This window comes from Callospermophilus lateralis, chromosome 1, assembly GCF_048772815.1.
Source record: "Callospermophilus lateralis isolate mCalLat2 chromosome 1, mCalLat2.hap1, whole genome shotgun sequence".
Lineage (NCBI taxonomy): Eukaryota > Metazoa > Chordata > Mammalia > Rodentia > Sciuridae > Callospermophilus > Callospermophilus lateralis.
In genome coordinates, this window is record NC_135305.1 from 167,384,915 (window position 1) to 167,400,316 (window position 15,402).

General features: G+C 37.1%; 1 pseudogene; it reads left to right on the top strand.

Annotated features, from left to right (window-relative positions):
- The first annotated feature begins 11,668 nt into the window (after nt 1-11,668).
- LOC143408237 (ubiquitin-like protein ATG12 pseudogene) lies at nt 11,669-13,297 on the top strand (annotated as a pseudogene).
- Nucleotides 13,298-15,402: the final 2,105 nt, after the last annotated feature.

A 15,402-nucleotide genomic window follows, 5' to 3' on the forward strand; every position in this document is an offset into this window, starting at 1 on the left:
TCTAAGATATCATCTCACTCCAGTCAGAAGGGTAGCTATTATGAAGACAAACAACAATAAGTGTTGGAGAGGATGTGGGGAAAAAGGTACACTCAAACATTGCTGCTGGGACTGCAAATTGGTGCAGTCCATATGGAAAGCAATATGGAGATTCCTTGGAAATTTGGGAATGGAACCACCATTTGACCCAGCTATCCGTCTTCTCAAACTATACCCAAAGGATTTAAAAACAGCATACTACAGGGACACAGCCACTTCAATGTTTATAGCACCACAAGTCACAATAGTTAAACTGTGGAGCCAACCTAGATGCCCTTCAGTAGATGAATAGATAAAAAAAAAAAAATGTGGCATATATACACAATGGAATTTTACTCAGCATTAAAAGACAATAAAATCATGGCATTTGCAGGTAAATGGATGGCACTGGAGAAGATAATGTTAAATGAAATTAGCCAATCCCAAAAGAACAAATGCAGAATGTTTTCTCTGATATGAGAAGGCTGACTCATAGTGGGGTAGGGAGGGGGTAGGAATAGATGAATTCTAAAAAAGGCAGAGGGGTGGGAGGGAAATGGAGGGGGCAGGGGATTAGCAAGGATAGTGGTATGTGATAGACATCATCATCCAAACTACATGCATGAAGACACGAATTGGTGTCAACATACTTTATATACAACCAGAGATATGAAAAATTGTTCTATATACATGTAATAAGAATTGTAATGCATTCTGCTGTCATTCATTTTTTTAAAAAAACTCAATTAAAAAAATAAAAATAAATGAATGAATGAATGAATGAAGTTAAAAAAAAGAACCTCGGTTGACACAGACTTGTTACTAAAAATTTCCTTAATGTGAAAAAAGAATAAATAATAGTCTCTCAAGTCAAAGGGAACTACTGTGATGTCTTCACTAGGATCTCTCTTTAAAATAGAGAAGAAACGATAATTCTCTAGACAGACAACCCCTAAGTAAGAAGCAAACCAAATTTTCAGAATGCTAGCAGAGATTTCATAAAGTTCTATCATGGGCATTTCTTTGATCTTACACATGCTGCTGAGATATTTGATATCTAGAAGCCTATATTTTTCTCATCTATAAAATTGGCAGTTGGATAATGGCTTAATGGGGGATATTCATATAAGTAGGTGCTGTGCTTCCACATCTGACAAACACCTTGAAGATAATGCTTAACTATTATCTGAAACACTATCAATTTTCTTTCAGAAGCTTATAACCTTCTCATCATGGGCACTTCTTATGCTCAAATTCGGGACCCCCAAAAGACCACCAGAAACCAAGATCAATGTAAAGAGCAAAGAGGTGTTTATTACAAGCTAGCTCGGTCCTCCACACACACACACAGCAACTGGTGATGCTGAGAGGCCCCAAGCCCAGGGTTTGCAGCAGTTTTATACATTCTTTGGAGAGGGCAGGGACTTCACATACATCATAGCAAATCATCACACACCTCGGGAAAATCAAATAACTCTAAAACATGATCAGCACATTCACTGGCGGGAACAAGTTGGGTAGGGGTGATTGGTCAGTACAAAAGGGGTATTCATTTGAACTGATTGGTTTAAGCCAAGAGGGGTGTATGTGCTGAACTACATGGATTCACCTAACCTTAATACTAGAAACTCCAGGAAATTCCCTATTCACATTCCTATCACCCCCTGTGAGGATGGCAAAGGCTTGGACCTAAACATCTGCATTTACAAACTCCAGTTTGAAACCTGTAGTCTCACTAGGCACACCCACAGAGCCCTACAGTAAGGCCTCTAAACAAGTTACTTCCCCTTACCCTGATAAACAGAGTTTAGCCCCCGGCAGGCTGTCCTTGCCTGATTAGAGGGAAAGGTGAGAAGAAGACCAGATGTTTCTGACCCAAGTGTAAATGATGTCATGGAGAAATTCAGTGGTAGCTGATAAGGATTGAAAGTGGGTCAAAAGCCCCCAAATTTAGTATAAATAATGGAACCAAGAGGAATTCAACCAGCTGAAACAAGGATGTGTTATGCTCGAATTTTGGACCCCCAAAAGACCACCAGAGACCAAGATCGATATAAGCAGCAAAGAGGCGTTTATTGTGAGCTAGTTCGGTCCTCCACACACACACAGCAACTGGTGATGCTGAGAGGCCCCGAACCCAGGGTTTGCAGCAGTTTTATACACTCTTTAGGGGAAGGCAGGGACTTCACATACATCATAGTGTCTCTTTGCAAATCATCACACATTGAGGGAAAATCAAACAACAACTCTTAACATTGATTAGCACATTCACTGGTGGGAACAAGTTGGATAAGTGTGATTGGTTAGTATAAGAGGGGGATTCATTTGAACTGATTGAACTACATGGTTCAATCTGAACTGCGCTGAACTACATGGTTTCCTAAGATGTTAGCAACCACCATAAACTACTGGGAGGGTCATCTGGCATCCCAGGTATTTTCCCTGTCTCATGCTGATTGGTGGTTGCTAGAGGTTTGCTATGGATCCTCACCTAGCCTAACTGAATCAGGGACACCTGGATCCATACATCTCTCTTGTTATTTGTAGATAAACAACAGGGTGGGTATGTGCTTAGGAGTGCTCTGTGGGTCACAGAGTACAAGGTCACACCCCCTTCCTTGGACAGGCTTTGCTCTGGGGTAGAGGCTGGTTTTTCAGATGCACTTGAGCTGGAGAGCCTGATGAGGACCTGACATCCCATCACTTGTCATTATTTCCTGATCCTCTGTGCCATCCTCACCAGTCTCAAACTCTACCACCTTGTCTGGACCCTGGTGAGAGCTGCAACTTCACCCTATGACCCTCTCCTCAACCTGTCATCCACTCCACACTAGGAAAGGCTTGCCTTGGTTTTGGACCTGGTCACTGTGGTCTAAGTGAGTGTGCATCTGCTGGACAAAAAGCCATGACTTTGCTATTCAGACTTTTGAACATACAGAGGGAATGACTGTCATCCTGTCATGACTAAGTGTGTTTTCAGTGCTTAGAATTAATCTAGAATTGTTTGCTGTGAATTGATTGTTTATTATGTTGCCTAGGATTAAGAATTGGCATTTTCTTGGTTAAGAATCTACAGAGTGAAAATGTATCAAGTAATTTGGGTGAATAAAGCATTGAAAGGGAAGAAAAGCATGGATATTCTTTATTTCTCCACTCTACTGCATTTGTCACAATTTTGACTCCCCTGACATCCCCTAATGGGTTAGTTGACCCAAATAAAATGAACCCTAGGAATTGTTTTCTCCTCCAACACTAAATGTTGCCTATATAATCCAGACACTTGAATCAACACACCACCATTTTTTGCCCCCAAAATTAGCATCACCAGGGTTCCACCAATTGACTCCACTGCTAAATTCTGAATAATAATAATAAATAATTTTTTTTAAAAAAATGCCTTGGTAATCTGAAGTAAACTTCCTATCTTCTGCCTTCGTCATGTGTGAATCATTTGTCCTAAAAAAGTGAACAAGAATTTTCCAAATACTTAAATGTGAGCTGCAAGATGACACAGAGATATGCTAATGTTCTGTTTGTGTTTTACTACGTAATTCATAGGACTGAATTTATATACATACATATATCACAAATTCTGCTTCTCTGAGAAATTGTCACTTCCCAAGTCTGAGAAATATAAGAAATGTTGCAAGAGTCTTGTAATTTGGTGGAGGTGTTTTGGCTCTGGAATCAAGCACAGCTTATTCTGAGTCCCAGCCAACTTGCTTATTCATTGTGGAAAGTTTTTCCAAAGGAGGAAACATATATTACAGCCTGACCATTACATCTAAGCCAAAACTGCCATATAAATTTGCATTTCACATATTTAACCTATAGCATCAAGGCCGAAAAAGATTGCAGGCTATGTTTCCCTAACACCCTCAAACCCCATATTTCTTTCTTTCTTTCTTTTTTTTTTTTTTTTTTTTTTTTTTTTTTTTGCTGTCTAATATCTACAATGTTTAAAAAAAAAAGAAAAGAAAAGCTGTGATCACTGTGAAGTAGAAAACAAGATCTGTTTTTGGACACTTTCTGATTGGAAATTCCTTCTCCCACTCATGACATTGTTTCTCCTTCTTTTGGGGCCTGAGGAAAAATATTGTTAGAGAATGGTATCCATCATCTCTGGCATATAAAGAGATGGACCAGGCCCTTTAAGTCCCTGATATCAGGTGATCTATAGCTCTCAAATTGTAATGTGGGAATCGTGAACTCAGATATGATGGAAAGGCTCAAACATGAGGTTATGACATTATATTAGTCACATAAAGGTAGTATTCTGGATATGCTGGGTTAAACACAACCCAGCATTAATGTCAATTTCAACTCTTTCTTTTTATGCTATTAATGTATATACTGGAAATATTTAAAATTCCCTTGTGTCTTATGTGTTGTTTTCATTGGGCATTGTTGCTTTAGGGAGTTGCTTCCCAGTTCAAAGTTTAATCTGTCACCTAAAAAGAACAGAGATTAGAAAAAGTTAAATAAAATTTTATAATGATTTTCATTATTATTTTTTATGCCTGAATAATATACAAACATATATAATCCATAAATTTAAATTACCTTATATATGTAAGTTTAAATGAGAATATTCTGCTGGTTGGGCTAGATCCCACTTCTGGAAGGAAACCTAGCCTTAAAATAGCAGTCTGAGTCTCTGGGCTCTGGGGTACATTTGGAAAAATAAAATAGCTGCACCCAAGAACCTGTCATTCTAACAGTATTCATGCCTGGATTGGATAATATTTCCTGTCACTCAGAAAGAAGGCTCACTGGTCTCAGATTCACAGGGCATGGTCTGAAGCCTTGTCCAATCAAGAGTACTTAGTGAGAACTATCCAATCCTGAGTGTCAGCAGGGAGGAAGTGGTGGGCTTCCTGATCACTCCTTTTCTCCTGGGTCCTCCATTTCTGCCATTTGTCTGGACTTGGGTCTCATGCTTCAGAGTACCAGGTTGCTCTGCTGTGCAGGTGCTGAAGATCCCCAGGGATCAGGCCTGACTCCTGAGCATCAGGAAATGGTTAGTGTGCAGTGGCCTGGGAAGGAAGGCTGGGGAAGAAAGACATTTGGAACCATGAGACTGGCTTTGGCGGGAACAGAAGCTAGAAGATTTGAACTCTAGGCAGTCTCTGGAGTCTGCAGGCCTAAGCCCTCCTCTGGGGCAGTATGCCCTCAATTATATTGGCCATTCCACGTGGGGAGTATGTCAGTGGCAGAGGCTCTTTGCTACCTACCTTATCCTCAAAGTACATCCTAAGCCCCTGCCTAAAATACTGTGTGGTAAAGTCTTCCCAGATGCTGGTGATTGATAGGTGGAATGATTCTCATAATCAAATATCTTTAGGCCATTTTCCTGCAGGAGAGCAAATGTTGTCTGTAGAGACATCATATCTTCCTGAGCTAAGCTAATTTTCATTTTCACTTTCTTTCATCCTTACCTTGTTTTTATTATTATTATAATTATAATTATTATTATTATTATTAATAATGCTAGTTGAACTGAGGGATACATTACTACTGAGCTATATCCTCAGTATATTTATATTTATTTTGAGACAGGTTCTAGCTAAGTTGCTGAGATTGTCCTTGTTATGTTTTGATTTATCTAAAATTTGCTATTGAAATTTAGTATACAATTTTACATACATTTGATTTATGTATTGATATAGCTTATATTATGGTTCTTTGATGATTATTCTAATATTATAATTTCACAATATATATGAGTGTCAGGTCATGATAAGTACTTGCTTTGTTTTTATAATTGAAAAGTTTCTTTGATAAAGTTACAGAGACTTGCTGTCAACAAATGTTAGAACTTTATGCTTTGGTTCCTTATTTCATTTAAAGTAAAGCATGTTGAATTTTTCTATTCTTGAATTATTGTTATATTTAATATTTAGGTTTATTTTGACATAACCATAGAAGCACAGAATATAATTTTCTCCTCTTCAGTATCGAGTAGTTCTCCTTTTTCTATCCTCCTACCTTCCCCTATCCTCAATTTATTTATAATTTTTTAATCACTGCTTTATAAAATACACATAAAAGTAAACTTCAATGTGATATATTCATATGTGTACACAATATTTTTTGTTGGGATATATTGTAAGTTAATTTGGGGAAACATTCTCACCTTTATAATGATGAGTTTTATCATCTACACATGGGATGTGTAATTAAGTCTTTTATGTGCTTCTGATGATTTTATTTTCTCATAAGTTCTACATATTTTGTTTCTAAATATGTACACATGTGAAATACTACATGCATATGGTACCTATATAAAAGTTGAACATGGTCTTTTAAGCTATTTTTTAAACTGGATATACTATGACCAAAAGTGTGACTGGCCCTGACCATTTTTCCCACAAATTATTATTTATCTCTTCTAAAATGTACATTGTATTGAGCCATCCCCTTGGGTTTCAAGTGCTTGGATGAGTACAATTGTGTTACATGCTATCATGGTCACATATGCTCTAATTACAGTAAGTCTCTGTGATGCGGAGTATCATGTATCTTCAACAGCAGAATAGTTTCCACAAATAGATAATAATACAAACTCTTCTTGAGTTTATGAGTATTCATTAATTTATATTTTCACCAATACTACTTAATTTTGCCTTTGATGGCTTTTCATTTTAGATTTCTCTAATTTCTAAAGATGTTGAAATTTTTATGATTGATGAACACTTACAGATATCCTGTATAAACTGGCATTTCAAGCTCCTGGTCTTCATTTCTTTTGTGATTTGGGGTTTAAAATAGGAGAAAATAGATTTGAAATGAGGGTAGTTTGATTTCAAGAAAAAGAAAAGGTTTTACTTTTAATTATTTTTTTAAATGCCTTTCTTATTTCCTTCATTATGTATTATAAGTTTCTTGTGTGATTATTAGTAAGGTTATTTTGAGTGGAATTCTAAGGCTTAGTGTTAAAAATTACTACAGAAAAAATAAATAAAGAATATCTCTCTGCACTATGGCTGCAGAAAAATGAATACATTTACTGAAAGTCATATGGTAATTAAATTTTTGAATGACATATTTATTAAATATCCTCTATACTTTCTTGAGGTTTGGAGTTTGAAATAAAATTATATGGGGTAATATTTGGCAAATCCTAGAAATAGCTATATATAATTTATTGTTTACTTAATGACATGTTGTGGCAATAGAAACTAAATGACATATTGATTTTTAGAAATAGTTACCTGATTTTTCTTTTTAATTTCTAATAAGCTTTTTAGATTTATTTCTTTACTGAGTCATTCAGACCTCTGATGTGTTTTTTGCACCCTATAATTTCCAAGCCTGTACCCTCCTAAGGAATCTGGCTCGAAAGCTCTATTTCTGAAGAGTTCTTTAACATGAAAGAATAAAACACATTTGTGTTTTTTTCTTGGAATGTCTTCTCTATGCACTCTCTTCAAAATGGAGAGAAAATAATATTTCTCCAGACTGACATCCCTGTGTCAGGAGCAAATCAGCCTTTGAGGGGCCCTCAAGGGATTTTATTCAGTTCTGTCTCTGGTTAGTTCTCCGTGTGCTGCTGAATTGCCATTTAGTGTTCAGAAACTCACGTTTTCTCATCTCTACAATGAGAATAATTTTAGAGGACAGAGATGAATAATGCTCTTCAAAGAGGCAATTAATACCTGCAGGTGCTATAGAACACAGCTGACAAAGCACCTGGAAGACACTTGCTGATACTAATTGTTTAGCCATTATCTACCACTCTAATAAATTTTCTCCTAAAAGCTTGTAATAATCTTTTCACTATAGACATCCATGTTATTCACATTTGCAAATGTAAAATGTTGAATCTTCCTTTTCTGAATTCCAGATTCTAGTTCTCTTGGGATTCAAGGTGGTGCAAATAATTGTGTTTCTCTTTGTCCTCCTTTTACACTGTGTTCCCAATAAAATAATTCTCTGCTTTATGCCTCTATTTCCCTTGTTTAGATATGTTTAGAAAATGACATAGAAATGTATTATTTTCTGATTTGTAAAGAAGGGTTGAGAATCCTATTGACTGATACCTCTTCTTGATAGAAACTAAAATATAAAAACTAATGTGTATTATATTTATTTTCATACTCATTCCTCAAATATATCTTTTTCTCATCCTTTAAGGCATTTACTTTAAAAGTGTAGAGGAAATGAGTTTGTTTGCTGCTTCTTTTACTTACCTTAACCACATTTGGCATTCCTTATAGTCCTTACCATGTTTACTTGAATTACTTCTATAATTGTATAGTTACTGTGTTCTAACATAATTTCCCCCCACAATCTTGGAAATGTTCTACATTTGTAAATCCTCAAGTCAAATACCTTGACCATAGCAAATGTTTCTGCACACTTGCCTCAGGCTCCCATCATCCATGGGGTTGGAGTGCATTGGATCCAGGTGTAGAGAAGGACCTATATTTCATCTCAGAGCCTGTGTCATAAAAATAGGTGAAGATAAACCTTGTGAAAAAGACTTTTATATACTTATTCCAGCTGAGTGGCCAGATACTCATAGAATCAACATCAATAATTTTAAAAAATAGAAAAAAAAAAGCAATCAGGCATTTTGTAAAAAAATGGGTCATATGTTTCAAAACAAACAATGTTGTAGACTTATGAAGTAAAGCATTACTTAAAGAGTCTGAAAACTTATACTGTGTGCAGTGTGTCATACTCCAGCATCCCAATACTAGAACTGAACTACTCAGAAAAGCAACAGCAGAGCACACCATTCTCATTGGTAAACAAGGAGTAAGATGTACTCCTTGGTCATCCCTAACTTCTTTGTATATGTTCTAACAAAGCTGTACTACTTCCTGTGAAGAAGAGAGATAATATTAGCCTTCCTCATAATACCTATACTTAGAAAGGCCTATTGAAAAATTTGACCCTTTGCTCAGAATTTAGGACAGTCTCAACAACCAAAGGAATAAGAGGCTCATGGTGCCAAAGTAGTTTTATGTAAACAATGCTGTGTTTTCTGAACTGCTTTTCTTATGAACATCTATATTTTGTTCAACTCTTATGGCAGAACACAGAGGATTAGCTGTCATCCTTCCTCAGAATGAAACCTTTGCACATGTATGTAATAAACTCCCCTCACATGAAATATTTCACTTGGATTGTCACAATGTGTTAGTTGGAGATTGGGTTCATCTTGCATGAGTAGATCAAGAGAACAGATTGAATTTGCAAGTGGTTTACTCCAGACCAGATTAAACTAACTGATAAGAAAAAAATAATAATTAATAAACATATGATTTGATAATGCATGTGTTTAATATCAAACCAGAAGTTTGAATGGTATTCTTATCAAATTTAAAAAATCTGAACATGGCGTCAGATGCGGAGAGATCAATTCTCTGACCTCTTCAGCTGCACGGGCAAAGGGAGTCTTAAACCATCTGAATGCTGTTTGCTCAGGATCACTAGGCAATGCTGAGCTGACGTGGACCTGGAGCGAACAGTCTGCACCCCTCAGAACACACACCGAGCCCAGAGCGGTTGAATTCAGGCTCCTGTAAGCCTGTCTCACACCCAAACTGCTGTGACTCAGCACTACAAATGCTCCTGCTGAATAGAGAAACAACTCATCAGCTCCTCCGTGAACCTTTTGAGATTAATACTAACCGAGCCTTCATAGGCACTGGTCACACAATTGAGACAAGCCTTGGGAGAGAAGGTCCAGACCCATCATAGGCACTGGTCACACAATTGAGACAAGCCTTGGGAGAGAAGGTCCAGACCCACCCGTTGCATCGGATGCCCGGCAAAGGGAAGGAACGGCCACCATTTGCATGGGACATCACCATGGCAGAGAACTGACGTCACCAGAATGCAGCGGAGAAGATAACTTCATTGAAACTGGCAGCTGCATGTGTGTAACCACCTAGCCCTTCCTAAACACACAGCAGGGAAACCTCAAGGGCCCCTCCCAGTTCTCCTGTGAGAGCAATAGTCAGACCAAGGGAATCAGGAGTGGCATGGGACCCATGGCGCGGGACCCCAGGCTACCACTCCCATCAGCGCTGACAACTGAGGTCTCTTGCACCAGCTCCCGAGGGCGTGGCTACCGGAGGGCAGGCAAAATACACTGACAGTTCTCAGCCCCACGCTCCACAGCCTTAGGGTCTGGGGGAATAGAAAGCAGGGAGAGTGTGCCCAGTTGTTCAAGAAAATAGGGCTCCCGGGAGCAGCAGACCTGGTGTGTAGCCAGTATTGTGGTGAGCATCACTGGTGAGCAGGGCGTGGCTGAAGGAAAAGTGGGGAAGTGACTAGCACAAGAAAAGGCCCTAGACACGCAGGATTGGAGAGCCGCCCAGTGGGGGAGGAGGAGACGCTTCACAATGATTTGTTCCTGTGTATTGAGAGGAGAAGCTTGGCCTGGTGGGCACAGCTCCACCTACTGGAAGAGAAGTTAATCAAACTCTAAGACTGCATTTTTAATTTTTTTTTTTAAAGAGAGAGTGTGTGTGTGTGAGAGAGAGAGAGAGAGAGACAGAGAGAATTTTTTAATATTTATTTTTTGTTTTCGGCGGACACAACATCTTTGTATGTGGTGCTGAGGATCGAACCCAGTCCGCACGCATGCCAGGCGAGCATGCTACCTCTTGAGCCACATCCCCAGCCCAATTTTTTTAAATATTATTTTTTTAAAAATCTTTATTATTATTATTTTAAAATTTATATTTTTTATTTTTTATTTTTTTATTTTGTCTTTTCATTTCTTTTCAATTTCCTTATTCCCCCTTCCTTGAATTCTACCTCTCATTCTCTTTAGCAACTTCTTCCCTCCCCTTCTAATACCTTTCCTCCCAAGCATCACAATGCTGTTTATGTGTAATTTACTAAATGTGTATAGGTAAATGTTCCAACGTGATATATAGTGCTACCAATTCCCTACATACCCCCCAAATACTCCAGACCATTCTCTTGTTAATATCCCTTGTCAGTAGAGCAATCTTCCAATGTTGCCAAGATATACCAACCTCAATACCATCACATCACTGGACCTAAACATAAGTCCCAAGACCTAACTGCAGACCACTATATGCCATCAGAATCCGTACACAGTTTAGGAAACGAATGAATCTGCATTAAAGTGCAACAAAACTCATCATCTCTAGTCATAGTCTCCCATCACAAAACAGAGACTCTGGAGATACACAAAACCAAATAAATTAATAGGAGTAAACAGTAACTCAGTAGTGAAACAGAACTGGAAGTAACATGAGCAGCATGAAAAAGCAAGGAAGAAAAGGAGTACAAACAGTGCAGGACAGCCTAAATATACAGGAGAACCTAGAGGCATCAGAAAAAATGGTCAAATGAAGAACTCAAGGAATACCTTAGACAGATGGAATGGAATATTAAAGAGGATATGAGACAGAAAATTCAAACAATGAAAGAACACATTGAAAATTAATGACATAAACAGATAAAAGAAGCAAATAAGCAACTTTACCAGGAGATGGAGATTATTTTTAAAAAATCAAACAGTAATCCTAGAAATTAAGGAAACTATAAACCAAATTAAAAACTCAAATGAGAGTATCACTGACAGAGTGGAGCAAGTAGAAGCCAGAACGTCAGACAATGAAGACAAAATATATCATCTTGAAAAGAGATTAGCCAGAATATGGCGGAGGAGCCTGAGTCGGTGTTGCAACTCCCTTCAACTGCTGCTGCTGGCGGTGAAGGACTTACGGATGTCTCCCCAGAAACAGCAACTCCAGAGCCCCCCTCTGCTGCAGTCTCGCCGGGGACAGAGGAGCCTTCAGGCGACACCAAGGAAAAAATTGACATCCTACTGAAGGCTGTGGGAGACACCCCTATAATGAAAACAAAGAAGTGGGCTGTAGAGCGAACCCGAACCATCCAAGGACTCATTGACTTCATCAAGAAGTTCCTTAAACTTGTGGCCTCGGAACAGTTGTTTATTTATGTGAATCAGTCCTTTGCTCCTTCCCCAGACCAGGAAGTCGGAACCCTCTATGAGTGTTTTGGCAGTGATGGTAAACTGGTCCTACATTACTGCAAATCTCAGGCCTGGGGATGAGCCACAGAGAAAAACAGCTTGCTACTCAAGATGATGTTTTCACAGAGGAAACGGCTCCATAAAATTCTTATGCTGTGACGAGACTTAACAGATATCAACTACTCAGCATGTGTCTACTGTAACTCATTTATACATAAGAAAACATCTGTAGAGTGAATAGACTAACAAAAATATGATTTGTGTTAATACACAAGTCTTCATAAAAGATTGACATCACAGTATGCCTGTTACTCCTGCCTATTACTACCATTGTTTCAGATCTGCCTCCAAGATTGAAGAGATTGAAACTACATGAACTTTCATTACCAGTTTTCAAAATGATTGAAATTGTTTATTTATAGAATTGGCACTCTGCTGATTTCTTTCATGGTAAAAATTAATTTACTAATAGGTTTTTCTATTTCTTTTTAACTCATTCAGGAAACATCAGTTAGGGGTATAAGAGGTTTATATTTTTTCTGTTGAATTACCTTGTCAAACCAAGTCGCATTGACCTCTTAGCTGAATACCTTACATAGTCCATTAGAGGGCAGTCCAGCTGATAAAAAGGGTTTGGTTAATCCGGTTCTACATCTTTGCCAGGTGAAAGGAAATAAGACTTTTCTTGTTAATTTCTGGCCAATATGTAGCCAAGAAAGCAAGTATGTTGACAAACTGGAAGACTTTGAGAAAATAATCACAATTTAATTATGCTGGGAAAAAAACAATTTTACAAATTCTAGACAAATGAGTTTTACAGGGTTTTTTTTTTGGGGGGGTACTATCATTTAAGATTGAGTCCCAGTGTTGTGCTGCTTTATCACTTATTTAAACAGTGTCCAAAGAACTTGCTGAGTAAACCTAAAATCATTGTGTACTTCATATTATATTCAGATTGAAAGCATTCAAAGAATAATTGTAAAATAGCCTCAAATTTTATGTGTATGTCATGCCATGACTAAAAGAGTACCATTTTTACTGATGTGGTTAGACTGCTCATTGCTTGAAGTGAGATTTAACTTTTTTTTTCTTCTGTACTTTATTTATCATGCATAATATTTAAAGCCATTCCATAAATGGAATAGAATGTTCAAACAGGTTTTGTGACATGTACTATAATTTCAAGTGTTTGTTTTCAAAGATAATATGATAGGAAGGATGTGATTTTTATGAAAGTACTTGAGCTACACTTACATCCTTTAAATCCCAGAGTGCACTTTATGGCTAGGGTTCAGCCACATATTAGAATGAGGATATGCTAAATAACAGTTCACTTTACAGTGAAGAAATTGCTATTCAGTTCTCATTTTCTGCCTAAGAATGTGAATTCTTGATTTCCCTTATACCAATGACCCTTTACAATAAATGAATATGGCTAATAGCAGTGGAAAATTATTGACAGGTTAAATTGTACAAAATTATAAGAAATGTGTATATATGTTGAAAGATGGAAATAAATTTTCAAGTCAATTGGGTTAGATATAAAAAAAAAAAAGAAAAGAGATTAGCCAACTCAGAAAGGCTGGTACTAAACCACGAGAAAAAATCCAAGAGATATGGGATAACATAAAAAAAAAAACAAACTTAAGAGTCATTGGGATAGAAGAAGGTATAGAGGTCCAAACCAAGGGAATGAGCAATCTGTTGAATGAAATAATTTTAGAAAACTTTCCAGATATTAAAAAAGGAAATGGATGTACAAATGTTAGATGCATACTGGACACCGAGCATACAAAATCACAGTAGACCTACGCCAAGACACATTATTATGAAGATATCCAATATACAGAACAAAGAGAAAATATTAAAAGCTACAAGAGAAAGGAGGCAGATTACATTCAGGAGTAAACCAATAAGGTTAATAGTGGATTTTTCATCACAGACGCTGAAAGCGAGAAGATCCTGGAACAATGTATTTCAAACACTAAAAGACAATGGATGCCAACCAAGAATTTTGTATCCAGCAAAATTAAGCTTCAGGTACGACAATAAAATAAAAATCTTTCATGATAAACAAAAGTTAAAAGAATTTGCAGCCAGAAAATCAGCATTGCAAAGCATCTTGAGCAAAACACTACACGAGGAAGAAATGAAAAACAATAACCAAAACCAACCGTGGGAAGTACCTCACTAAAGTGAGAGAGGTTGAAAAAAAGCTAATCATGGATAAACAAACCAATTTTTTTAAAAAAGGATAAATAATCAAACATGGCTGGAAGTACAAACCATATATCTATAGTAACCCTAAACGATAATGGCTTAAACTCACCAATAAAGTGACATAGGCTGGTAACATGGAATAAAAAAACAAATCCAACAATATGCTGCCTCCAGGAGACACATCTGATTGGAAAAAACATACACAGGCTGAAGGTGAAAGGTTGGGAAAAATCATACCACGCACACGGTCCTTGGAAGCAAGCAGGGGTGGCCATCCTCATATCGAATAAAATCGACTTCAAGACTAAGTTAATTAGAAGGAATAAGGAAGGACATTATATACTGTTAAAAGGAACCATTCACCAACAAGACATAACAATTATCAATATTTATGCATCAAATAATGGTGCTGCGACGTTCATTAAAAAAAAAAAAAAAAAAACTCTCCTCAAGTTCAAGAATCAAATAGACCACAACACAATAATTATGGGTGACTTCAACACACCTCTCTCACCATTGGAGAAGTCCTCCAAACAAAAGTTGAATAAAGAAACTATAGAACTCAATAACACAATCAATAACCTAGACTTGACTGACATATATAGAATATATCAACCATCATCAAGTGGATATACTTTTTTCTCAGCTGCACATGGATCCTTCTCAAAAATAGACCATATATTATACCATAGGACAACCCTTAGTAAATATGATGGTGTGGAGATAATACCATGCATTTTATCTGATCATAATGGAATGAAATTGGAAATCAATTATAAAGAAAGGAAGGAAAAATTCTACATCACTTGGAAAATGAACAATATGTTACTGAATGATCAATGGGTTACTGAAGACATAAAAAAGAAAATCAAAAAATTCTTAGAGATAAATGAAAATACAGACACAACAAATCGGAATCTATGGGACACAATGAAAGCGGTTTTAAGAGGGAAATTCATTGCCTAGAGGTCATTCCTCAAAAAAAGAAAAAACCAACAAATAAATGAGCTCACACTTCATCTCAAACCCTAGAAAAGCAAGAGCAAAACAAGAACAACTGTAGCAGAAGGCAGGAAATAATTAAAATCAGAGTGGAAACCAACGAAATTGAAACATAAGAAACTATTGAAAAAATTGACAAAACTAAAAGTTGTTTCTTCGAAAAAATAAATAAG